A 26,390-nucleotide genomic window follows, 5' to 3' on the forward strand; every position below is an offset into this window, starting at 1 on the left:
TCTCTTGCTTTATTTGCTTTCATGTTTATCTTCTCTTATCACTTGTCCAGCTTTTTTTTGTTTTAATATGATTTTTTTCTGTAGGTTTTTTTTTTGGGAGGGGGGTTGTGTTGTTTTGGGGGTTTTTTTTAGGTTTTTTTTTTTACAGTAAGTCATGTGACGTTGATATCCGTAAAGGAATTTAAAGTTACACAGAAGAAAATGGAGCCCCATGCTGATGGATGAGACAGGCTTTATGGTTTCTCCATGATCTCATTGCATGTTGGTAAAGGGACAGGACTGTGGAATACGAGATACAAGTGTCATCAAAATATTTCCCTGGTTTTGTAAGGAGTTGCACAAGGACTCATTCCTTCTCTGTAAAATGAAGCATGGGTATTCGTAACTGTAAAAAAACCCAACACTACCAACAACAGGAAAATAATGCTTGTATGTTGTTTCTTGTTTTTCTATTTTCCTTTCTATAGAATGAAGTATACATATTCCTATTAAAAAAGAAAACCAACTATCACCAGTTGTCTACTGTTTTTCTTAAATCTAGAAGTGTTTTGCAGATTCGACTTAAAACATTAGTCAGGTGTCTTGCCTAGTTTTTCATGTTTAGAATAAACTGAAGTATTTCAGCTTTTAGCATCTGTCCTGTTTGTTCACATGATTTGATTTGTATGTTGGGGACCAATTTTTCATAAACAGCAAGACCTCTTTCAACACTAATACAATAGTGGGGAACTGAGGTACGTTCTGTTTATTTCTGTAGTGAATTACATTCATTTTATAACCTGTTCAATACTGAGAAACATAAAAACAAGTCTTTATTATAAATTTGAATCAGGTACTTTGTGCCTTTCAGGTTAATGTATTTTACGTACTGCTTTGAGTGCAAGTTTGCATATTAACTGAAAGAGGTTTGATTAGCTTTATTCTCTTCATTCTTTTCAAAAAAGTCTTTTGCATTGTATATTAGCTCTATTAGTAAAAAGTATAAAGGCTTCTCTGATAACTTTCCATTACATTAGAGAAGATTCAACAAAGCTTTTAATTTCTTTTGTCTTACATTGTAAGCCTGGATAGTTAAGAAAAAAAAAAATCCTCCAAAAATATGGTATCTGAATGTAAATATAATACTGTCATTCACAGTTATAATATGCAGAGGTTATAGCTGTGTGAGCTATTTAAAAATCAAAAGCAGTGCATTCAGAATGTAGTCATGTTTGGAGGAGCAGTACATAGAAGTTATCCCTCAAGAACATATCCTTCTAAAGGGTAACCAAATATAATTATTTCATGTGGTGCAGTATAATTGAGATGACTTGGAATTCCCCATCTTGTAACACTTTTAATTTAGCTGTTAAGTTTGACAGGGTAAGGTTAAATCTCCTTCTCCTATCACGGGTTAGGAAATACTTTTAGTGCTAAGAATAGCTCATTAAAGGTGGATGGTAAGTGTCCTTTTCCAATGTACCTATTAATTACCATAACACTCAGTGAATTTATCTTTGCTGGCGCAATGATATACCTTTCTGCTGTATCAATGAAAACTGAGTTTCCTGTTGATTAAAACTGTCACTTGCCTGGAATAACTAGATCCAATGAAGTAAAAACATGGACAGTGGAGAAAGATTTCGTAAAAATGCATGGTTCTGCTCTAAGCAAAACAGCACCTATTTCTTTTTAGAGAGAATTTGAATTGAACACAGGACTTTTGAGTCAGTAAGCTCAGATGATCTGTTCCACTGTTGTTGTGAACCTCATATGACCCTCCGCTGCATTACTGACTTTGCAGCAACATCACTGATGGCAGAAAACACATCAGTAAGAAAACTTACCAACGTGCTTGAGGTGAGCAGTGCCAGGGACATCTGCAGCCTGAAGGCAGAGGCAAAACACTTCTTTCCTCCTACAATACACGTGGAAAACTGTTGGTAAGGAAGAAGGACTAGAGAATACGTATCACTTACCCTTTCCTGTATTCTCCGCCCCAGCACAGAGGGAATCACTGTGTAACCACAGTTTAAGATGTATGCTGCAATGCCTACCTACTTCTGTTCAATCTGAAACACTTTTTTGACCCACCTCCCAGTGTGTGGCACACTGTGAGTAAGACATATTCCTAAGAAATTAGTAATATGTGCAGCCTTACTTGACTTTTCCTGGGCAGGCAGGTGTCCAGCCATCCCCCGGAGAGCAGGGCTCCATCGCACGTAACACTGACTTGGGAAGACAAATGCCATAGCACCAAATGTCCCGTCCCACCCCCCCTTCCTTCTTCCCCCAGTTTATATACTCGGCATGATATCCTATGGTATGGAATATCCCTTTGGCTTGTTTGGGTCACCTGTTGTGGCTGCGTCCCCTCCCAATTCCTCATGCCCCTCCAGCCCTCTCGTTGGCAGGGCCTGAGAAGCCCTCGACATCTGTGTGCCATCAACACTGCTCTCACACAGCACAGCACCAGCTACTAAGAAGAACATTAACTCTGTCCCAGTCCCAGCTGAAACCAGGACAAAAGCACACGGTACTGAGGGGGGGGGGGGGGGGGGGGGCGGGAAATGCTAAATAAACAATCTCAGCATAATTAGGGAGAAGATTAGCTAAAGAGGCTGTTATGCAAAGAAAATCTACCACTGGTGCTGCAGAGGTGAAGAAAAGTTAAAAAAACCATGTATCATTTAGAATGCTTTATTTTCATGCTTTTAATAAGAAGTCACAGTATCTTACTGGAACTTGGCCAATTTTTCAACAAAAACCTAACCAAAACCATGACACAATTATTTAGATACTTAACTGTGGCTGGCTCTGGTGTTGAAGGGAAATACAAAGCATTAATTCTTCCAGAAACTTTTCCTCCAGTTGTTTAAAATCTTTTCTATGAGTTCAAAATCTTGTCTGTGCATTGGTTTTGGTCTGTAGTAGCCCACAATCTGGGACTAGCATTCATATTTGGAAAACTGAGTTCCTTTGGCTTGTTTTGACTGAACTTGCATGATATTCCTGTTAGCTGTGGATACTTGGCACATTGCTGGTGCTAGATGTTACAGCATGGCTAGTTCAATTGCTGTTTTGAGTGATTTTTGTGACGGCCATTTAAAATTTGTTGGTTCTGTAAATGTGTGACCATCAAAACCCAAAAGGAACAGTAAATTACTGAGCATGTTCTTTTACCAATTTGACCAGATATTCCCAGAAAAAAATTTAAGCATTCAGTGAGTGACAGATAGCAGTGCCTTTATATCCAGTAGTACTGTTTCCCATGGGACAAGAACAGTTGCTGGACCTTGCCTCTACCTAATCTCTTCAGTGCACAGTCTTTCTGACTGACAGGGCTCTGCCTGCGTATTGCTGTAGCAGAACTCCCCTGAGATGCTCTCCTTTAAACCTGATGAGCCTACAGCATCCCATTTTCTTTATTTCTGCATTTAAATCTCCGTCTCAGAAGCGCATCCCTTAAATGGCTGGATTTCAGTATGTTTGAGTCTTTTCTGCTCTAGAGATGCTAGGCACCTGCCTGCTTCCTGGGCTGGGTTTGCCCTGAGTTTTGATTGTAAAACTTAAAAATGGGAAAGCAGGGCCATAACCTGGAGATAGGCAAAGTAGGTCATTCCACAGTTAATAATTCCACCATTTCTCTTTTCGTAATTCTTGATATATTCTTTGAAATATCGCTAGTCATAGTCTGGTTCTCTGCTTCCTTGATTCTTTGATTAATTTCAAGCAAATTCATCAGAAAAATATCAAGCAGTTAAACTGAGATATGTGTAATATTCATGAAGCAGATATCACCCCAAGTTCCAATAAAGCCAGAGGCATTTATGCTGCTGGTTAGCTTTCACTCAGCATAACGAAAGATCAAATTATGAACTTTCACTACAGTTGTTAGAGAAACCTAAGGCTGTTTATTTTAACTACTATATTAACTAAACATGATTGGTTTTAATGGAATGATTCTTGGTAGCATTACAAATGGCAAAAGAATTATTTTTGGAGGACCTGATCCTTTAGCCACCCCAGGCAGCCAGCTTATGTTCCTTCCTTCTCAGAGACACATCTGTGGTAGAAGTGGGGGCAATCTGAAGCCTCAGAAGAGTTCTCAAGGTACAGCTCACAGATAAACCAGTTTACTGTAGTTTCCTAATCTACTTCATGCCACTCTACTATTACATTCATCCTTCTCACCCTCGGGACTTACTTTTCTTTTTTTTTAACCTGCCATACCTAAAGGTAAGTTACAGCACTTATTTAATCCTGAAGACCAACGATGTTAATTGGGCATCTAATTCTGTCTTATCTGCGGTGTTCTTCATGCTCTTAGGATACCTGAGTGCACCTGGATCCCAGAGCAGAGGCCTGAACATGTATTTTTCTGTGTTACACTCAGCTCCTCCCTTGACCCATTATTAGTGGCACATTACACAGAGAATCAGATGTGAGTCCCACAATATTTCTTCTCATTCTCTTTCTAAGTAAGAGCAGATATATGCTCGAGACTGTTTTGATATTTATTGCTTTAGTTAAAGCATAATTAGCTCCATGAGAAAGGAGGGGATTAACCACCTCCACTTTAGCTGAGACCTCTATAACCTTTACATTTCAGGCTTCTCTTTGGTTCTTCAGCTCTTTCAATTACCAGTCAAGAAAGGGTTTAAGTCTGCAATATAATAATACTTGCAATTACTAGTAAGTAGCGTTTTACAGCATTAACTAGTTTGTCCTTACCACATCCTTTTCAGAGGTAGGCAAAGAAACGTTATTATCCTCATTTTACAAACACATTGATTAAGTGACTTACCTAAAGGGCACACATCAATTTCAATGTCAGTGCCAGGATTAGCACAGAGAAAATTCTGCATTGCAGTCACAGAAAAAAGTGATCTTATTATCAAGTCCACACCCCTTGGAAACAAGCAATCACTTCTCAGATGGGTAGCCTAGATAGCATTTACCTGCTTCACACCCCCTAATGCCTGTATGCTTTGTCCACCTGTTAAGCTGCTCCTTGATGATGGCTGGAAATGGTTCCCAGTATTGTCTCTAACATGGGAAGTTTTTTCTATCCACCTCCTGGTTTCAATCCAAGGGCTGGAAAGCACTGACTGGAGAACCTGTGGAGCTCCCACATGGGTGGCTGGGCTTGTGGAGGCAGCGGGTGAGGGAAGGAAGAGTAGCTCATGCTGTTCTCTGAAGGGCAACATGAAAATGAGCAATGATTTTAGGAAGCAGCAGGGGCAGGATTAGGAAGAAATTAGGAAGAATTTCCACCACTTTAAGAGAAATTTTTTTGCTTCTCCAGCTAAACAAAATTTTCAATTTTTAGGTTATATACAAAAGGTTGCATTCTCTTTTCTATTGCTGCTGTAGCTACTGTTTGGAACTTGTGGTAGTTGCTGGAACTAGAACTCTGGAAGTTGAGTCTTCAGCTGTAAAATCCAGTTGCATCTCTAGTCCTCAATCTGTTGAGCTATTGGGTAAATGCTCCGTTTTAAAGCTCCTGTTTTTAAATTTAGAAGGAATTTTGGATTTGTTCTCCATTGTCTGGTTTAGACAGATTGTGTCCATGTTCATCTCCTGACCGATGAGCAACACAGACGTTACTGCATGCGTGTGCTATGTATGAGAAATGAAAGTACAACAAGTAACGTCATAGCACACAAAAACCTGTTAAACATAATTGTGTTTCTAATGTTAAAAACCTGCTCTGTTTAAAAGTAGTTATTTCTAAGGAAAAATATGATGGTGGCTGTATTTTCCCCTCCAGAACAAGTCTGGAAGAATTAATGCTTTCTATTTCCCTTCCTGGAAAAAAAACCACCAGAAACTCAAGACAGCACTTGTAATAGCTAATTAAGGCAATCCATGTGTAAGGGTGGCAATGGGGTTTTTTTCTGATTTAGGTGCAGTTCACAAGATCTTTCTGACTCAACTTCTAAATGTGACAGAAAATCAAAATAATCGTAAATCTTTTGAACTGCAGTAGTACAGTTCATCAGCAGATTCACAAATCTGTCATTGAAGCCTGCAGTGTCATTTGCCAACACCTGAATTTGACCTAGTCATTGAAGCTGATACTGTGCCAATGTCTGAAAGCAGATACATTGAAAAATTGTCCAGCATTTATGATAGATACTGGTATTTCAAACCAGACTCCCAGGCAATGAATTATATTCTTAATAAGCATACGTGACAAAGTTAAATTTAGAAGCAGAATTTGAAATGGTTGCCAAGTTTTTAACTGAAGGTCATTTGTATTATGTTTTTTAAACCCACGCACATGTAGACACAGGAAACTTGTGAACTTACCTTGAAAATACTGCAGATATTATTAGCCATATGAACTGTACATTTGCCTTTTTTTCTGGCTTTTAAAAGATTATTTCTTGCATAAAACTAACATCATTCCGTTTATTGTTTGTAAGTCACCTGTAGATTGCAGTATCAGAATTAATAGGTTTATGCCTGTCAGAGTATTATTTTCATTATTCTTTAACGCAACAAAAAAAAAATAAAGCATCTTTCTAAATGAACACTTAACCATGTGTGTTTTCTTGGCATTCCATTGGCTCGGTCTTCTGTACAATGCTAGTCTTTACTCTTCCATCACAGAATTATTAAGGTGTCATATACAGCAAGGGTAAGTTTAGCTGCATTAAGCTGTGATAGAGGATTAATCTCACCTAGTGAAAAAGCAAAACATGGCTGGATGGCCATAGATGTGATTATGTGTTCTGAAGCCTGATAAATATTGTATCACGCCACAACTTAAGATGCTCAAGGGCTTCACAACCTTAATTGTGTTTTAGTGATGACAGCTCTGTTCAATTATGCACTCTGGCTTCTTAAAAAAAAAAAAAAAAAAAAAGGCACTTCAGTCTCTGATATTGTGGTACGTCTCACCTGCAGGACTGCTGCAGTATTTGGGATAAGCCCTAATTGTATTCAGTGGTAGTTTTGGGTGCTAAGAAATGTAAACCAAAGGCTTCTGCATTGGGAGAAACCCAACATAACTGAACATATAATCAAGAATAAACCAAGAGTAAGTAATAAGAAGGACAATAAATTAATGGTAGATAGTGTTTGCATGAAAATGACATGTTTTCTTCACTTTAGCTTGCACGTTCAGTGGAGCAAGTAGCATCTAGTGTTTTCTGAGGTGTGTTATACTGCACTGTGGAAACTTCAGTTGTGGTTGACCCTTAGGTAATATGACGAACGTGACTGTTGAAAAGAAGTTTTCTTATAGTTTTTTCTGTGTTGTAATTTGCTTCTCAAACTCTACTACCTCCTCACTAAAATAAATTAATGATTTTGACTAGGCACTTGGATTCCAATCTACTGAAGCACTGAGAAGCATGCCTATGCCCATCTTCTGAAACTTTTTAACAGTCTCATTGCCTTTGATGAAACTTCTCACATCATGAGTCACAGGCATGCTTTAGTATTTCACAGGATTAAGACTTCAGCCATTTTTCCTTTCTTTGCATTTATTTCTAAGACCTAGCTTCTTAAAACTGTACTGGGTCGATGATACTTGAGCATTTTGTCTTTTTTTTTTGGCTCGGTTTTCTTACTCAGTGTTCACTGATAACTCATCTCTCTCATTCACTTCCAGAATCCACTCATGATTTTAATAAATATTTCAAGTCAGAGCATGTAAATGAAATTAAATATTCAGCTCTGCTTCCAAAAGAAGTTAAAATTACCTAGTGAACATACAGTCTGATGCAGTAAAAGCTTTATTTTTACTTTCAGAAGCCCTTACAAACAGCAGTATTTGTATTTGTCCAGAAAAACAGTTTGTGCAGGAGCTATGGGTGAAATTCTCTTTTCTTCTCATTTGCAGTAAGTCAGGCTGGCTGATCAAAACACTCCCTTGTGGCCTGAAAAAAATCTCTGATGTATTTTGAAGCTTATGATTGCAGCATCAGATCAATGATACGTTATCTTTGTTTCAAAAGAACAATCCTCTGTGATCATTACTACTGCATTAGGTGATCATTTAAAATTAACACAACACAAAACAATTTCAAAAAATCCATCGTATTCTTATCTCCAGTGTTCCAATTTTAAATATGGAAAAAGTGGAATCAGGACATGGGTATTTGCAGGAAGGTGGCTTGTGTTTCACAACCAGCCCCTCTGTGGTGGGGTGACCCTGGCCGGACTCCAGGTGCCCACCAAAGCGGCTCTGTCACTGCCCTCCTCAGCTGGGCGGGGGAGAGAAAATACAACGGTCGAAGTAAGGACAGGGAGATTGCTTAGCAGTTACAGACATGGGCAAAATAGACTTGACTTTGGGAAAATTAGTTTAAATTATTGCCAATCAAATCAGAGTAGGGTAATGACAAATAAACCCAAAACTTAAACCCCCTTCCCCCCGCCCCTCCCTTGCCCCCGGCTCAGCTCCACTCGCGGTGTCTCTCCCTCCTGCCCCCCCAGCAGCGCCGGGCCGGGCCGGGGCTGGGGTCAGTCCCTCACAGCTGTCCCTGCCGCCCCTGCCCCCCACGGGGAGGCTCCTCGCCCCCTGCCCCTGCCCCAGCCCGGGGCCCTCCCAGGGCGCAGCCCCCCAGGCCCAGCCGGCCCCAGGGGGGTCCCCGCGGGGTCCCCAGCCCGGGCTCCTCTCCCCACGGGGCCACGGGCCCTGCCAGGAGCTGCCCCAGCGCCGCTGCCCGCGGGTCACAGCCCCCTGCGGGCACCCCCTGCCCCGGGGGGGTCCTGCCCGGGCTGCGGGGGGGAGCTGCTCCCCCGGGGGCTCCGCGGGCTGGGGGCACGGCCCGCCCGGCCGGGGGCTTCTCCAGGGGCTGCCGGGGGGTCTCTGCTGCGGCGCCTGGAGCCCCCCGGCCTCCTCCTGCCCCGGCCCGGGGGGCTGCGGGGCTGGGGCTCTCGCACGCTCTCAGGCCTCTCTGGCTGCTCTCGCTCTGGGTTTTGGGGTCCCCCCCCCTTAAACACCCCCCGAGGCGCTGCCCCCGCGGCTGCCGGGCTCGGCCTCGGCCAGCGGCGGGTCCGTCCCAGAGCCGCTGCCATGGGCCCTGTGGGACATGGGGGCAGCTGCTGGCAGCTTCTCACAGAGGCCGCCCCTGCCGCCCCGCACCAACACCTTGCCACCCAAACCCAGTACACCCTCCATTATCTCACGGTGCTTTTCAAATAAATTATTTCATGTAACTCACAATTTCTAAAGGGATTTGAAGGTTATTGCATTCCATTCATTTCCAAGTAGATTGGAAACTAAAAGTAAAAAGTAATGACTCAGAGCTTACCTTTCCTGACTCTGGAGCTGGAATGGTAAATATTTAATAAGGGAAACTCTCCTTCCGACATTTTGTTCTTTGTCTTTCTCAGTAATAAAAAGCAAAATTAATTTCGGAGCACACAGTTGTCCAGGTACCATACTCATGGTTTTCATAGTACAGATGCATAATCCCCATCCTGCAAAAACATGAGGATTTTTACTGATTATAATAGCGCCAATAAAGACAGTGAGAATATAATTGAAGAGCTACTATTCACTGTTGAAAAAAATCACCTAGGTATATAATCTTTCCCTTCATGCAATCCAATGGCTAAATGGACTGAAAAGACCTGTTACCGTATACTCTACTGTCTTGCTATAACTGGAACATTTGCAAACATGATATATATATTCTACAGATTACAGTATTTATTTTAATATATATAGAATATACATGTGTATAAATATTATTCAGGTACTCTTGAGAGCAGTGGGCACAGTGCAGCATTTGTACATCAGCCCACCTTCCAAACAGGGAAAACTACAAAGGCATAAGGCTGACAATCTTACTTCTTTCTTTGCAAGGTCTGAATAGATGAATATAATTTCTTTCTAATTCCAATTGTTAAAAGACTTCTACCTAGAAGGAAAACCTGTTAAGAGGAAACATACGATGCTTTGTGCATAACCAAGTGAATAAAAGAATCTTTTTACCAGAAGCCATCATCCCAAGGAGGTGCTGCATCTCCTTTGGAAAATATCTCTCAGAATAGCACAATATATGTGGCTCAAGGTAAGAGATAAATAAGGATGTGCCAGCAGGGAGAGAAGCATGAATACAGAGTACGAGGGAGCAAGTACGAATAAAAAGGCCAGGCTGGTTATTTCAGCTCCCTCTCCAATCACCTTCCCACACTGTCAGATCCACACAGGCCACAGCTCACATCCTTGGTCTCTATCCGAATGATTTCAAAGACCCTTTTATTTATTTTCCTTAAGAAGGAAAAATATTATCTTGTAGAAACTAGCTGGCCTAAAAATGGTAAGTCTCCACAAATCTTTATAGATCCTAAGAGCTCCCCACCAAAATCAAATGCATGTACCATAGGCACTGGAAGTCCGAAGTTGTTCTTAAAATGACTTACACATATTCCTCTTTGCTAGAAGAAAATGTGAGCTGGGTTAGGGGTAATCTCAATTCAACAGCCCCCTGGACTCAGATTACCTCCCCTACTTCTTACCGGGCCTTCCCACGGCAGCACAACCGTGGTGGAGCCTTGGCATACCGGTGCCAGGCGCACTCAGATTGCTTGGTAAGTGCACGTCACTCAGGAGCCACAGGCTGCCCATCCCATGTGCACCCAGCTAGCTGTTCTCAATAAAACCACAAGTAAACCAAAGTGTACCTTGAAAATCCTCACTGCAGATTAAACAGGTTTTTCCTTCTGCTCTGTGACTGTTGTAAGAAGCTGTTGTCCTTGCCCTTTGGCTCTGCAAAGGACAAGAAAATGCTTTCTGCTAGTAGCATTAAGACAGAGATTTCCGTCTTTCACAAAGCAGCTAACAGGCTACATCAGTAGTACAAGACAGAGCATAGTCCACAATTACGTGTGCATGGCAACCATGTTGCTATATTGAAGATACCTTTAAATTACCTCCTGTGGCTACTGCTGCCTGACTGCTAAAGGTGTCATGAAAATCTGCATGGTGCCAAACTCACCTTGGCATCTGGTTTGATAACCAGACCTAGCTAACATTGCTAGCTAAAGTTTAGCTGAAGCTAAATTGCCAGTTACCCACTTTAAAGCTATCTTAAGAGCATCTGCACTGACCTGCAGTTCATACATCTTAAAGATACATTATGGATGATGCAATTGCTGTTCATCAGATTTTTTTTTTTTTAATTATTTTTTTCCCCTCAAGTATACTAAAACTGGGATTGTATTGATCAGCTCTGGTTCAGACCTGTTCTAAATTGCATCCAGGATTAGATTTTAGTTTAAATTCTACAACAGATATAAAAGACAATTCACAAAGTTCAGAGAGACATCTGGATTCTCCTAAAGTTCACAGATGATTGAATCTTTTGGTCTGAGACTATTTCTAGTTCAAATCTAGTGGTATTCCTAGGAAATTCTTGTGCCTGAAAAATGCAATTTCTTGATAACTTGCACTGCAAGCTTTCTTTACTTTTAGCTTTCCAAACTTTGTTAAGGTGAAACAGACATGAATAAATTCTTCATACAGAGATAAACCATAATTTTTTTCTTAAAAATACATTTTTCCCACCAAAGTCAGGATGCCTTGGGAAGGCTGCATGGGGGAAAGCTGCTATCTTTAATTAGCTCCTGTTTCTGCGTAAGCATGGTAGGAGAAGATGTTTACATACTTTACTTTTCTGACATTTATTTCTCTGCATCGGGGGAAGGGCAAGAGGAAGCTTAGAGAGTAGTAGAAGGACCCAAGTGGAGCAGTCTTAATGGAACAGTTATAGCTTCATTTGATCCTCCAAATGGTGCCAACCGAGATTATATCTGTTGGATCTGTATTCCTTGGCTAGGAATCTAACATTTAATTTCTCTAATCTCTCCCAAGACAGACTAATGATGTTACCAAACCTTTCCAAACCCTGTGAACTACTCACAACAATATTATTAGCGTTATTACTTTTCTCCTGTTTGCAAAAAATGGGTGATCTGGGAGTCCAAGCACAAAAGCCAAAGTGTCAGAGGTACTGCTATTTCCTTCTGCAGGCTCAATAGTAACTCCTTGAGCTGAACAGAAGACTGGCTCTTGTATTCCCCAACGGAAAATTTTCAGTGGTGCTAATTAAATAGTGTGCATGGCTCCAGGTTACGGCAAGTCACCTATCACTTACAGTCTAGTGCTGTTGACTGTAATTGTTATTGTTTAGCTATCTGTTTGAAATTGCCTGTGTGTAAGATAAATGCAACAATTTTCAGAAGACCATTCTGCATCAGCAGTCATACTTACCACTTTATCCCTACGTCTTCAAGTAAGTAATACCATGCCTCATTATGTCTCTGTGCAAAATGTGAGAAAAAAGGTGAAATTACTTTTACAAAATTGCACAGCAAATCAGTAGGAGAATGAGGAAAGAGCCAAATCCCTCCTCCCTCCCAGCAGCCCGCCACTTGCCCTTTCTTTTGGACCAACTTGAGAACAAGTTTGGTGACTGCATGCTTGCTGCAGTGCATTTGTTTGTATTGTCTTGGTGGGAATTTAATTTCACAGCATCACATGCTACCAACACAAGCGTGTCATTGCAATTTAGCATGCATTTTGTTGGTGTGTTCTATATCTCATTAAAGTCTCATTTCCGTAGCCAATACCATATGCCACTCATCTGTAGCAAAGCTCTTAAATGTAATGAAAAAGGTATAATCACAAACGAGAAAGAAACTGTTGACCAGCAGCCAACAGATATTCAAGTTCCACACAACACTATTGAAAGAAACTATATTGCAAGAGCAATCCTTTTAAAACTTCTAGCATCACTGCTAGGAAAAAATTGTTGATCTTGGAGGTGCTCTCCAGTCATTCCTGAGCCGCACAGTGACATTACAGGATTCTCAGATCACCAGACAATGCTGTGTCAGTGCGTAGGATAAAGATCAATTTCTAACTTGTTTTTTTTGAACTGAGAAGACAGTTTCAAATTATTGCTATGCCGTACTGGACACTTTATGTTTTCAAAAATACTAGTTTAAAAGTAAATATTCTGAAAATACTTTGAGAATATTAAGCCACTTTCTTCAATCTGCCTATTAGCTCTTCTTTCCCCCAGATTTTGATTGGTTTTGTTTCAATTCATGATGGGATTTTTAGGTTTTTTTCCTGCCAATAGGGAAATACACAGATACTTTTTAGAGAATGATAATTTAATGAAAAATAATCATTAGAAAAGAAAAATAAAAGTATTAGTGGTAATCAGCAGTAGGAGACGACATTAGTCAGGTTCTGTCTTCAGACATGTGAAGATACCACAAATCCATGTGAAATATGGCTGGATTAGGTAACAAATCAAGTTTAGAAACAGGTCCAGAGGGATAGGTTCTAACTGCTCAGTACTGGTGCTGAACCTTTAATTCCTAAAGTTAGATAGAGGTGCTAGTCCTGAAAGCAGCTCTATATGCATAGAACCCTGTCTTCAAGGTAGACGTGTCACTGATACCTAAAAATGTCTGTCCAAGAATGTGGGAGTCCACTCCTAAGTAGTGCGTTGCAGGACACAGACCTCAGACACGCCGGAGGCGATGCAGAGGGTAGCCATGGCCATGCGGTACCCTGAGCCGGGGGCACCATGACAAGGAAGAGTTAGAAATGGAGCGATGGGGGTGGGGAGGCCACGTGGCCGGGAGCACGTGGACCACTAAAGAGAAGAGCTGAGTGAGAGCTGTGAGCAAGCGGGATGCTATTCGCCTGCAGTTTCATCCCCACCTGTGAGAGATAAACCCAAGGACAGGGTTTTTATAAGCAATGTTAGCACTGGTAGATCACCAGCCCCTGTTTCTCACGCATACACCTGTCACCCTGCTGATAGGGGCACTAATTCTGCCCCAGGCACCGGTTTGAGAGCCTGTGGTGGCCACAGCCAGCGAACCCAAAAGGCAAATTTTCATGGGTTGTAATCAACTGGGAGGTCCAATAAAACAAAGGTAACTTTTACCCCTTCAGTATTAACAGCAGCTTATTGAAGTCATGTACCCTGACTCCAGTCCATCTCTAATTAAATCTAAATTAAATTTCACCAAGCAGAATTACCAGGGCCTGATTTTAAGATGGTGATAAATCCTGCTTCCTGATGCTGACTATCTGTTCACTAGAGACAAAGATCCACTGAAGAGCAAATAATTTTGTCCTTTCTTGGTATGTTAGCTCATGTCACAAGAATTAAGCTGGTAGATTTCTTTGAAAAGGCAGTATAATGTACATTTCTATTTATTCACGTTTCAATTGTACAGAGCATAAAATATCTTTGGAACTAAATCAGAGTTCTTGGCATGGGAAAATAGCCATATATTCAAAATCTAAACTTTTCTGTTCCTTTGGTGGGCAGCTTTCTTAAGACATCCTCTTTTCATAGATCTTCCCTTGTCAATGCTCTGTAAACATCCCAATAGTTGCTTTACTAATGGTTGCCTTGGTCTCACTAACATTTTTTTTTTTCTTTTTTCTGTGAGTATAATCTTTCTTATGCATGTCTTCCATCTGGAAATAAGTTGCACAGAATTAGATGGACCTTTTTAAAAGTGCACAACTTAACATTAAGTTTCAATTAAGCAGTCTTTTTCATTCATTATTTTTTATCCTAAGAGACTCTAAATCTTAATATTTTACTGCCTGAATATACATAGATTACTTCCTTATTTTATCTTTATATTTATATATTCACTTTGAATGAACTTAGATGAAACTTAAAAAGGTTTTGAGGATCACATGTACATTGTTTTTCGTATGCTCCTTTCCTTCCATCTGTAAATATTGAATGAATAACAGTCATTTTGTGAATCAAGCCCTGTAATTTTTATTTAAAAAAAAGGCAATTACCCTTTCATTAATCATTAACAACAAATTTGTATTGTGAAAACAAAATTACTGTATTCTTATGAAAGTACCACTTTCTCTATAAAATTTAGAAGATGACTGATACTTTTATATGCCTCAGTTTCTCAATGCCCGTCTTAAAGCTGAAAGGCCCAGAATACCAGCTGGAAAACAAAGTTATCTAGATGCGGTCAGTGGATCCGTCTAATTCATGCAGTGTATGGTGTTAAGGTATATGATAACACTTTCATTACTTGACACAATAAAAGTTCACTTCCCTGCTTTGCTTATTATTCTTAGGCTTCCTTACAGCCTTTCTAAAGCATCTGCCTGTGTTCTGTCCGGGCTGACAGGTAGCCTGAAGTCTTTAAGCAATGTTGCCTATTAATCCTTAGCAGTTATTCTGGATTTATTATTTAAAATTATTAAGAAATATCTATTCCAGATGTCTACACAAATCTTCATGTGCTATGTAGATATACTCTGAACTAACAAAGCTATGTCCCATAAATTTTGCTACCTGCAGAAAAAGAGTAAATTAATTCCATACATCTTTTCTTATTATTTATAAGCTGATTCTTAAATAAAGATGCTAACATCTGCCTCTTGCTCCAGATGGTGCAATTTAGCTGCCTATGTTACTCATGAGTTGTTTTCAGTTTTAAACAGATACTTAATCCAGCAACTGTTTTATCAAGAATTCTCCTTTTCTCACAACTGAAACCTAAACTTCATTGCTGCTTTAATTCTCCGAACACAGAGTTTCCTGTCTTGCAGGTCAAAAATACAGGGGGAAAAAAAAAATCTTTAATATTTCAGCGCAGCAGTCACCCTCCGGTTACTAGCAAATATTCAGGGAGCAAAATTAATCCAAAATTCTCACGAGGTCTGACAGTATGCAGATAGGATAGATCTGCAGCAACATTTTCTTTTTTTTTTTTTTCTTTTTTTTTTTTCTGCCAGAACACCTGGTCATTGAGTTTACATTTATTTCCAGCCCCTAGGAGTATCACTCCCAGCTTACAGCAAATCCTTCAACACATACAGTAATGCTGTGTCCTTGTCCTAAAATCTGCCCAGGAGGAGGCAGTGAGTAGGCTGCAGCTCTCTGCCAGGACAGACAGTGCTGGATGCTGTTTTCCTAGTTAAGAACTTGGTGGGACGGTGCAGCTGCTCCTGGGGAAACTAGAAAAAAAAAAACACCAACAATATGCATGGGATGTCTTGTAGGAATGTAAAAAAGCACAGCACGTGTAGTTTGGCAAGGTCCTAGCAAAGTTATGGCCCAGATCCACCGTATAACTAACCTTCACTGAGATCTTCAGATGTGATCCACCTGCCTCCTGGCATAATGTGGTCATGACTGAAATACGCCTCTGCTAGGTTATGCTGTAGCTGCAATTTTTGAATTGAGGATTTATTGCCAATAGCATATCTTGAAACAATATTAGATCCTAAAAAGTTACAGAGTTATTTCACTTTGATTTTGTAAAATCTTATTTTTATAAAACCAAACTCTCAGACTTACTTTAAAATTTACAGTGTTTGTGAGACCTTCATAATAAAATAATGTGTAGTTGGAGTGAACCCCTTCAGATCAGTAATATATAGCTAGCTAGATTAAAAACAGAGTAAGTGAATGCTTCGCAAGTTATTATGTTAAGAAACATTTGGAAACCTCTGATTCAGGAAGCTTGGTGGAAAAAAATTGCTACGTTTTTTCACAATTTACATGAAAAACAGAAAACTGCTTCAACAAATTTTACTTGTGAAGTGATTTTGGATCCAGAAATAATTTGAAAAGTAAAATTTAAATGAAGGTAATTTTTTATTTATGATTTTCATTTGCTCTTCTTTTCTACTGTTGAGGGTTTGGGTTTTTATTTTACTGGGTTGTTTTTTTCTTTGTTTGTTTGTTGTAATTAACATAGGAAAAACATTTGGAATAGTTTAAAAATGATTGGATTTACTGCTTCTGTACCTAAGCTGGTACGTCCTTTCACTATGAAACTTTCCTGAAAGATGAAAAATCTCATCATTCTCCTGTGTCCAGGGAAAATACGATAGCAAAGATGCATAGAAATAGCATAGAAAAAAAGCACAGCCATCTAATCTTGTGGGTGTGTGCTGAGCATCCAGAGTATTTTTACCAAAGTGATTATCACCTGGATCTTGATCAGAGTTTAATTAAAACTACTAAAATAGCTGTTCCAAACAGGAGTAAGCCCAGGAGCAGAACTGATGCCTGAAGAATCTGCAAGTAAAAGACATGTCACCATAGGCAACCAGTGAGCAGGGGATTTGGGATCACATTTTAGACCTAGATGATCAAAACTCATCTCTGTTCCAAGTAATTCTCCTACAGTTAAGCATCTAACCTGAACTACTGAAGTGCCTTAGTGGAAATCTAGTAGCTCTTTAGGCTGATAGTCAGCCATGAACAAGCACGGGATAAGGGATACTTTAAGAAACTTCCTGGTCACCTCTTGGCTATTTTTTTTTTTTTTTCTCCTTTTACAGTTGACATACGCTTTTGTGAATGGAGAACTGGCGCTTCTGTGTGGTCTTTTGTCTCAGCTGTGAAATGGCAGGGGAGAGGACCCCTAGTCAGCTCTAGAGGCTACAGTCAGCTGCACAAGAGCTCTTCTGCTTCTCTTTCTCGGAAGAGGGGCTTGTGTCTTACTAAGCAGTAAGCAGAATTTGCAGTGGAGACTGGAGACACTTGCCAAGCTCTTTGCTGTGGGTGTCATTTTAAGTTACCGATACTGTCAGACAGCTATACCCACATGCCTGGGACAATAAACTCAGAATACCTAAGCCCAAGTCAAATGGTCTTTGCAAAACCATCTTAAATTAAATGCACACTCTCCCTGGGCTTTTTATACAGCTAGCAGAGAAAGAAATACAGGCTGAATTGCTTTCTGGAGGGATGTCAGGTATGAGCTGCTCTCACCGCGTATGTTACCATTCAGAAAACTGGGTTCCCAAATTTTGTTCTCAACTAGGCACCTAGACACAGGCTGAATGAATTGTGGCTACATCTCATGTTGAATTCAACTTGTAGCAAATAACTGAAAAATATCCCACTGTTAACCTTCAGGCATTCAAGAGTCCTTGACTATTTAAGCATCTTGTTATTAGGGGGACTTTCATTAATGTGATGTGCCATGATACCCAGTGCAGAATTAAAGATGGGAAATTCCCACTTTTCTGTGAGATTGAGCAGTCACATGACCAAAACAAAACTACATTTAGCAAAGCACTGCTCCACTTGGTTCAGTATGTTCACGCAACATCATGTCATCATAATTCAGCAGATACACAGTTTTTATAAATCTGCTAAGTTATTGCTAAGCTGCCAGTTCAAGCTATTCCCTCTAAATCTCAAAGATCTGTATGTTTAAAACTGAAAATGATGGGGTTTTGACTGTTTTCCAACACGCTTTGACAGTGGGTCCCCACCATTCTTTCTTCTGATGCACTTAGGCCATTTTACAGTCAATGAATGATATCTGAAGCTACAGTACAGAACCAAAATCTTCCCAGATACAAATAGCCAATTATAAAATGCAGCTCAGGGTGGAATAAATTCTTTGCTGACCCCATAGGTGATAAACTGATGGCCAAAGGCATGGGTTTCATTATCTGTATCATTATCACAGCTCATATGACTCCCAAGTTAATGCCAGCAATTAGTTTGCTCAGATTTTCTATGAGAAATTTTCTGTATGAACCTACCAAACTACATCCTTATCACTTTGTTCCAGCTTTCTAAGATAGAGGCATAAACACTGTGAATGACCATATATCTATTGATTATGAGCTTGGACAGACTTAACACCCACACAATAATAAGACATGTCCAAATGAGCATTAGGATCCAAGACAGATCAAGCATGCAGCAATTGTACCTATCAGCCTCATTAGCTAACCCTGACCATCCTTCATGCTTCACAGAAGTGCTTTCTGCATTTTAAAATATCGTTAATGGGGGGAAAACGTGTTTGGGATCTCAAATTATTGCTTCCGTGTAGTGTTTTTCTAATGTATTTCTATGAGCACTGAAACTAGCTGTTCATATTTCGTTTGGGTTGCCTTTCTAAACCATCAGATCCACTCCTACATAGCACAATGCTGCACCAGGTATGTCATATACAAAATGAGAAGTGCAACACAGAAATGCCTAGAGACGGCTATTTTTAGAAGTAGCGGTTTAGACTGCTTAGGTTAAAACTTGCATTACTTTTCCTCCCATACCAGGGGATGCCTTCCATTTATTCATGTCCCCATGAACTTCCTACTTACCATCCCTTCCAATCTTCCCTATATGAGAAAGAGAAGTACTTTCCTGTAGTCCTTGTGCTTTGATAACTAAGGGGTCATCAGAATCAGTTACCTAGTTCACAAACTTATCTGGTAAAGGAATGGATAAAGAGGCATTCTGAAATTCCAGTGTTTTCACATTTAGCTTTTCATCACACTGAAATAAAAAGTAAGCATATCGAGTGTCTTTGCAGTAAGGAAATTATACAAAACATGGGGGTGTGTATTCAAATATTTTCTTTTTTGTTTTAGAAAGTATTCACTAAGAGGACAGAATCCTGCCAAATGGTGGTCAGGATACCATGTCCTAGGATGTACAAAAGTAGCATGCAGAGAGATAATTTTACTTTGTTGTTGTGGTAGTTTTATATATATATGTAAATGCATATGTACGCTGCTGTAGTTACCTGGCTACAGATTATTCAGAGTCCTTAACTTTCACTGCACCCATTTCAGCTCCTACAAAACAATACACTGTACTGACACGAAGGGAAACATTTTTCAACAAAATATCAGGTACCTTTAGCAGTAGTAGCTTCTGTATCTTTCTAGGTATTGCCAAAGACGAATCTAAATACAAAGATGCCAAGAAGAATCTAAATACAATAGAAAGTGTTTTTCTGACATTACAAGACAGTGCATTGTGAAGAATGATGCCTTAAACCAGAAGTCAGGTGATTATTTTAGGTATTATACATGAAAGTATCCCTTCTGGTCTATCTCTGCTTGTAAGAACAAACCATTCCAATGCCTGCTTTCAGCCTATAATCCTGCCTTCGTGCCGATTTGAACCAGTATAATATGGCAGGTCCTTTAAACTGGGATCCTGACTGACTGGGTTTTGTGAGTGCTCCCTTCAAGAGGCAATTCCAAAATGAAGAGGAGAGAGGAGCCTGCCAGTGAAACAGCGTTATGGCTAAATTTGGGATACTCTGTGATATAAATTACTGAAAAATGAAAACAATCTCACAGAATATCATCGTGTGCGGCAAATGAGCCATGAGAGATTTGGTGGGAAGGATGGAAGGTAATACACCACTATAATAGCTGCACCAGTTTAAGGACAGCCTGTGAACTGAAAGCCCATAACAGCTTTAGTAAATACAAAGTTTGAATGTCGGGAAAGGTCTTACCTACAGTCCTTTAAGACAAAAGGCATACTTCATCTTTTATTAAAGGTTTGATCTCCAACACCAGACTTCAGCTTTCAATACAGGACTTGCTGACGCTGAAAATCAAAAAGCATTAATTACTTTATGTACACATAAATCCCCAGACTTTTCTGTTTCATTGTTGCTCAATATCTTTGACTATCATTCTGGATAAAGATTTATCATTGACTAGTTATCATTACTTATTGCCTACCACATGTATATAATAGCAGAATCTAAAGGTTCATTTAAATAGAAACAATAGCTTGCCCCCCTCCACTGTGCTATTTCTCCAAAGACTAAAACAAGTACTGGCACATACTCTGAGGTCCATTTAATTTGTGAGTAAAATGCTGAGGGCAAGCACGATTTTTTCCACAGACAGATACTGTACATTGCCTTTTCCCTCTCCTTTTCCTTTCCCGCTAACAGCCAGAAGCCACCCTTGCCAAATGTGCTATTTTTGTGGTGCGGTAACACATTCTCTGTGTGCAAGAATAAGCAGATTAAGAAATGCTTATCAGAGTGGTGTATTAATAAGCACTCACATTAGGCATTGGTGTATTGTTGGTCAAAGGCTTTATAGGGAGTGTGCCCTGCGCATCAGTCAGGTTTGGCTGGTTGGCAGGAGGCAGCCCGGCAGAGCAGGCAGCAAGGCGTGTGTCCGACAGCAGCTCTCACGGGTGAGACAAGACATGTCCGGGCAGAAGGGCTGCAGCTGCCTGATGCACGGGCACAGGCGGGCACTTCGGCAAAGGGTGGGAATGTGCCAGCAGTCTTCAAGGGTGCTGAACATCAGTCTCAGTGTGGTGCTTCAAATGAAGGCTGAGGGATGCAGCACTGCCCAAAAGTGAAAATGCCGGATGCCACTGAATTAATTTTGGGTTTATTTCAGAAGTATAAAAGGATGAAGGAGGACCACACACCATCTGAAAAGAAGGACATATGCTACCAATGTCACCCCCAAAAAAGTGACATTAAAAAAATTACTTGCAAACAAATAACTGCATGTTACTTGCTGGACAGTGAGGTGGTGTTCCCAGTATGTCTCCCTTACTCCAAGCACTGGAAGAAGTAAAAATAAAACATTTTCTAAAGCTCTGTTATAGATGAGGAGCTTTCAGATGGCTTAGAAGGGCTTGTTTGCAGGAACTCATCCCTCATAAAAGGCTTGTTGCTGCTCTAGGGAGGAGTAAAATAGCTACTGATGACATTCAAATCATGATCTGTCTTCTCAGCCATTAATTTTAAATATGATTCATACTCCATTATGCTCTGGAAACCAAAGAAATTATCCTTTATTGTGTCTAGCCATTTTTCATCACTATGTACTCATAATGACCAATTTTACTCTTCTCTTCTGATATGTGCTTGAAAATGTGCAAAAATTAACCCCGATGTTTACATTTGCCTTTAATTCAGCTTCATAAGCATTTCCCACTGTAAATATATATTTATACAATAGAAAAGAATTATTAGCATCCAACATATATAAACAACATTAGCTTTTAAATTGCTAAAATATTAGGGTTCATAAATTAGAAACAAGTCCAAGTACAGGGAACAAACACTACTGAACTTTGTCTTGCTTAAACACAAATCCAAATAAAAATATACATTTGAAGGACTGTCTAAACCTATCTTAGGGCATTTTAATAACCATGGAAGTGATGTCCAAAAATGGATAGGTTTGTTATAGTCATACTCATTTGCAATATCAATATATTTTTAGTTTTGGTTCTGTTTGTTCTGTTTTGTTTTTAAACATAGATCACAGAAAAAGGTTTTGGCTTAAGTTTTCAAAATCTAGATGCAACTCCTCGTTTCAGCTATGTGAATTTGTACAAATCAATTACTCTCTCTGTGACCCAAAATCCCACCTGTAAAATGGAGATTTTCATTACCTATTTCCAAACAAAACAGATATGCTGCACTAAACTGAGACACCACTTCCTTCACCGTTTAAGAGACGGGGTGCATTCTCCTAACTCTTGAGGCAGCGGCAGCTCTGAACCCCAAGTTGAGGCAAAGTTCTTCCTTGAAACCTGTACAAGAGGTGATGTTACTCTGCTGTAACTCTCATTAAGCTTTATTTACGGGGTGCACAGCAATGAAATACTATTTTTAAAATCTCTCCCTCCCTGCCCAACCCCATACTCACTGAGGAACCCCACTGAGTGTGGTGGGGCTGCCTGTACCAGGGGGTGCCACGTGGCCTGCAGCAGGGAAGAACAGCATCACTCTTGGTCATCAGAGTATTAAATAAATAATGAGACAAGATCACTGAGTTAATTCTCACAACACACAGTTCAGTTTGATAAGTATCTGATGGATTAGGATGAAGAAGTAAATAATATTTATTATCCCTACCTACTTATTAAATGGTAGCTGAATGAAAGCAATAAGCAGAGCATGACATGAAGCATCCTCAAAGACAATGTAATTTCCATTCCTGTCTGTCCGGCATAAGAGTTCATGGGTATCAGTGGTTGAGTCAATTGGTGCTGGGTTTATAAAAAAAAAAAAAAAAAAAAGTCTCATTACTTTTAAAATAATGGCAATGAGTGCTGGGCATAACAATGCTTACAAATGTGTGGGTTTTTTTCTCCAGAGTAAGGAAAATAAGGACTTACTCTACCATTTAGGGATAGCAAATGGTATTATGTAGCTCATACAGCTTGTCACACGTGAAGCAAATCCCACGCCTCCCACAACTATGAGCTTCAGAGAGCACATTTCCAGCTTAATCACTGAGATTCAACTTTAAATTAAGTTATTGATGGATTGCAAATAAAAATGAGCCTTGAAGAGGGGAAGCTAGCCCTATTTTTAAAACCTTAAAATTGCTACAAGAAAAGAGGGATGATGTATAGGTGTTTTGGGTGTCAGTGTCAAGGTGTTGGCAGCAGCAGGGATGCAGGTGTAGCCTCTGTAAGAAAAGTCCAGGGGCTGCTCTGTCCTGGACATAGCCAGCTCCACAATGGACCCACCACAAGACACAGCTGAGCCCATCAGCCAAACTGGTGGCACCTCTGGCAAAACATAGTTAAAGAAGGGAAGAAAAAGCTGGACAGAGAGAAAAAAGGAACAAAAATAGCATAGCAAACCACGCTGTGAACGCCAAGGTGAGAGAAGAAGGAAGGGGAAGAGCAGCCTATGGAAAGCGCCACACTGGAGGAGATATCCAAACTTCATCCATGGAAAACCGCACAGTAGGGTAGGTGAATGTGCCCTGAAAAAACTGTAGCCCATGGAGAGCCCACGCAGGAGCAGGTTCATCCTGAAGGACTGCAGTCTGTGGGAAGGACCCACGCTGGAGCAGGGGAAAAGCGTGAGGAGGAAGGAACTGCAGAGAGGAGCTGTTATAGACTGACCACAGCCCCTGTTCCCCATGCCCCCTTCACCGCTCATCAGCAGGAGGTAGAGGAGGGGGGAAGGTAGGAGTGAAGCAGAGCCTGGGAAGAAGGTCTGGGGTAAGGGGAAAGCATTTTTGTTCTTATTTCTCACCATCCAACTCCAATTTAAATGGAAAAAAAAAATAATATTCCCCAAGTTGTGTCTGTTTTGCCTGTGACTAATTGGTGAGTGATCTCCTGGTCCTTACCTTGACCCATGAGCTCTTCCATTTTATCTTCTCCCCCTGTCCTGTTGAGGAGGTGGAATGAGAGAGTGGCTGTCCAGGTGTCTGGCCTTTAGGCAAGGTCAACCCACCACAATAGACAACTACATTTTAGAACTGATCCTGAGTAAAGTCCTGGAAGATCTGCATAAATTCTGAATGTGAATACACAGAAACAGCATTAATCCAAACACTGATACCTGTAGGATCAAGTAAGGGTGCTTATGAAAAAAAGGCAGGAATTCTTAGAATTATTATTATAAAGATAATCTGATTTCCATTCTATCCAGATTTTTCAAGATTTACTTGATGAGATCCCTCTTTGGCCATTAACAGATTCTAAGTCATGATTGGGTTGAATTTGGGATGCCAAGAGAAAAAGGTAATAAAGCAAGACTAAGTCTTCTCAAGATGATATTGTCAAGAGAGAAAGACATTTGTGGAACTGTGGAAAAGGCAGGAGAGTTCTGACAATATGACCTTTGGCATAATTTATAAATTGCCACTCTAAGTTCAAAATTACTCATTAAGGCAAGCTGTTCCATGATTCAGTTTAAATTTTGTCATTACTTCAAAACTGATGGATTCTATGGTTTAACCCTTATACCATTTGTTCTGAAAAATGGAAAACAAGCTACTGCAAGTCAATTTGAAGAAAACCACATGACAATTTCATTCCAAGAATATTTCCATGCTATTGAGATTTTTCTCCTTGTTTTTCCTTCCATGCCTGTATTTGTTTCATCACATGTTTACTTTAATTCAATAAGCATGCTATATCATTTTGTTCAACCTTAGGTACTTCCAGTTTTTCTAACAGTAACTTTAAGAACAGAAGGTTACCATATGAGGCTGAAAGTTTGTTAGAAGGTAGGAGTAAGTACCAAAAAACTTGTTTAGCATAGTCTACACATAGAGAAGTCAACATACCAATACTGTGACTGCATCACCAACTCTATGAAGCCACCAGAAATAAGGAAAACATATAGCAGAAACTGAGACAAGCAGCTGGAAAAAAGAGAAGAAGGGGAAAGAAAAAAGTGAGTTGTTTCTGGAACAGACAATTCAATGGAAAAGTCTGAATTTAATTTCTACTGGGTTCAGCTTTCTCTGCAGTTTTTTAAATTACAGTTGATTATATAAGAACATAACTGATCCATACTGCATTTTCCTAATCGAAATAAAAAGGCATCAAATATTGGTTACCTGACTAAATAAAAGAAAGGTAAAACCATATCATTTTCTACATCAATTGTTCTTATGAGTAATAAACTTACATGATGCTCACCAGTCACAGTAATTGCTTCCAGTATCAATCTTTCATTTATCCTCGAGACATTTCTGTTTTGTTAAAAAAAAAGTAGGATGCTAAAAAAAAAAAAAAAAAAAAAAAAGTAGCATTTTAAGGAAAATATTGAAGTTGGTTTTCAATTTATCTTGCATTAATAATCCAGATCCTCACTTAAAATTGTTCCCATTTTGACCTCTGACTTGTCAGACTAGCAAGGAGACAAGCTATCCATGCTACCCAAGTGACTTCTTGGTATGTAAAGGTACCCTGTCCTGTTATGACACCTAGCTTGCTTAAAGCCAAAAAACTTGACCCCTCCAGACATTTTGTGTATTAAGTCATTTAAAACAGTACCAGAACAATAAATAACTTGTAGAAACCAGTAAATACAATTTAATTGCTGAATAGAATTTCTGGGCTGGAAAACCATATGAAGATTTTGCATATACTTTCTCATAAGCCTTTGGAAAAATAGAGACAAATTGGAAAGCAAGCAACCAATGTCTTGTGCAGCCACTTTCCCCTTGCCTTTTTTTATCCTATCTCAAATGAGTGATAAAATTAAAATGAACGCTAAAGCAACACAACATGAACCAATCTATGAATATATTAACATCCTAAAAATGGTTCGCATGCCTGAACAGGAACACAATGAAGAGGGGAAAAAAAGTTAATCTAATTATAAAACTTCTGACCATTAAGTTATTTATGTTGCGGATATTTGCCATGATTCTTTGCAAAGCTTTAAATATGTAATCTAAGAAAATATTTTTTTCTGGAAAATGACTGAGATGACTGGTGATAAAAAATTAAAAAGAATTATATAGAAGTGAATGTATGGCATCATTTGATGTAATTCAGCAATTGAAATTGCCTTACTATTGTTAGCAGTTAAAAACCACTTTTCTCAAGTGATCACCATCTATTTCCAGAACTATTTGGGGTAATATGCACAATTCAGAATGATGCTGAAATTATTCTGTGAAGCAGCTCAGGAAAAGATATTCGGATATTCATTTATTAAGTGTCAGCTAGGATCTTGCCAGGTTAGAAGGCTACACACTGCAGAAAATTTACTGTATATAAACTGACCTCAACAGAGCTCTAATTTCCAGAAAATGTAACCAGAGAACAACATCATGCACTGGTTTGCATTCAATAGTATTACATGGGACAGAATATGTATATGCAGCACACTAAATATACCGATTACAA

General features: G+C 39.6%; 1 long non-coding RNA gene across 1 annotated transcript in view; it reads left to right on the plus strand.

The window, feature by feature from the left end:
- Positions 1–24,431, plus strand: part of LOC308058565 — a 48,201-nt gene extending 23,770 nt beyond the window's left edge. The window contains exon 2 of the long non-coding RNA XR_013925885.1: positions 1–24,431. This exon is cut by the window's left edge and continues 12,220 nt beyond it. This is a non-coding gene — a long non-coding RNA (uncharacterized lncRNA).
- Positions 24,432–26,390: the final 1,959 nt, after the last annotated feature.

The sequence above is a fragment of the Falco punctatus genome (assembly GCF_963210335.1).
Source record: "Falco punctatus genome assembly, chromosome: 2".
NCBI classification, from domain to species: Eukaryota; Metazoa; Chordata; class Aves; order Falconiformes; family Falconidae; genus Falco; species Falco punctatus.